Source organism: Leucoraja erinacea, chromosome 21 (genome assembly GCF_028641065.1).
Source record: "Leucoraja erinacea ecotype New England chromosome 21, Leri_hhj_1, whole genome shotgun sequence".
NCBI lineage: Eukaryota > Metazoa > Chordata > Chondrichthyes > Rajiformes > Rajidae > Leucoraja > Leucoraja erinaceus.
In genome coordinates, this window is record NC_073397.1 from 8,153,312 (window position 1) to 8,154,968 (window position 1,657).

A 1,657-nucleotide genomic window follows, 5' to 3' on the forward strand; every position below is an offset into this window, starting at 1 on the left:
GGCTCCAGTAAGTCTGGACCTCTGAAGAAGCCCCAGGAAGCTTCTGCCCGTGTGACCCACCTGTCGACACCAAGTCTGGCTTCCTAAAACAGTTTTTGATATGAAAGATAGAAACATAGAAAATAGGTGCAGGAGGAGGCCATTCGGCCCTTCGATCCAGCACCGCCATTCATTGTGATCATGGCTGACCGTCCCCTATCAATAATCCGTGCCTGCTTTCTCCCCATATCCCTTGACTCCACTTGCCCCTAGAGCTCTATCTATACTGCACATGCGAGTTAAACACCATTCTGCATCTTTTTCACAATGAACAGGCCACGCCTGCGAATTCCGTACCTGCTCGACCAACAACTCTGGCCCGATTTCCGACCTGTCCCGAAAGCCAATCCTGGCCATAATACTGAGCCTGCCTCGAAGGGGTCGTCACAGCTTAAGGATAAAGGGGAAATCCTTTAAAACCGAGATGAGAAGAACTTTTTTCACACAGAGAGTGGTGAATCTCTGGAATTCTCTGCCACAGAGGGTAGTTGAGGCCAGTTCATTGGCTATATTTAAGAGGGAGTTAGATGTGGCCCTTGTGGCTAAGGGGATCAGGGGGTATGGAGAGAAGGCAGGTACGGGATACTGAGTTGGATGATCAGCCATGATCATATTGAATGGCGGTGCAGGCTCGAAGGGCTGAATGGCCTACTCCTGCACCTAATTTCTATGTTTCTATGAAAGACAACTCTGGACATAATTCTGAGCTTGCCTGTAAAGACAAATCTGGCCCAATTCTGTGCTCCCTAGTATTGTGCAGTTTTACATGGTTAGATGCCACAACCATTTGTGCGTTGTAAGGCCACTAGGGCCCCTTCCATCCTTATCAAGGGGAACGCTACTTTCATACAACACAAAAACTAAACACATGTTATCATTATCATTTGTACAAAAACAAGTGTAAATATTACCAACTTGTAGATGGTCCCATATTTTTCCTGAGCCCGACTTGGGCCTCGGCTTGAAGACCTCCCAGCTTTCATGCTGCCACCAACTTCAGTGAACTGCTTACTGCCAATGGAGGCGTGGGGTGTGTTGTCGCCTCAACGATGAAGCTTTGCTCATCGTTGGTGCCTCGATTGGTCCGACAGCTTTTGCTTCCTCATCCAGGTTTTACCTGTTGAATAGGTCTTACCCGAAGAGAGGATTCGGCGGCTGGTCTTTAATGTCACCCCTGATACTGCTGTTCATTCCCGGCACTTGTAGCATGAGGGGAACTCTGGCCCCGTCCGGGTATCCTGCCACCTTCGTTTGCGAGGAATCCCTTGAATCCATACGCATGTGCTCCAGTACGTTCCACAGACATGCTTTAGAATTTGAAGTCAGTTACCCACTGACCACTCGCACTCCCCTCCACAGAGAGGGAGATTTGTAGACAGCCCTGAACAGGTGCTGCCTTGTGGTATGCTCTCCGGCTATACCCCCGATCTCGGAGTCAGAACAAAACTGACACCGTGTGCTCACCTCCTCCAAGAGGGAGACATCATGCAGCCCTTCCATAGGCGCCGCTGCCACGGGCTCCGAGGAGACCCCCGGATATAAAGCTCCTCTTGCTGGAGCATATCGTGCTGGAGCACTTTCTCCATCAGGAGCTCGTTCCAGACAGCCCTGATATTCT

At 50.1% G+C, this 1,657-nt stretch overlaps 1 pseudogene; it reads right to left on the reverse strand.

The window, feature by feature from the left end:
• Positions 1–757: 757 nt before the first annotated feature.
• On the reverse strand, positions 758–894 carry LOC129707604 (U6atac minor spliceosomal RNA; annotated as a pseudogene).
• Between the last annotated feature and the right edge of the window lie 763 nt (positions 895–1,657).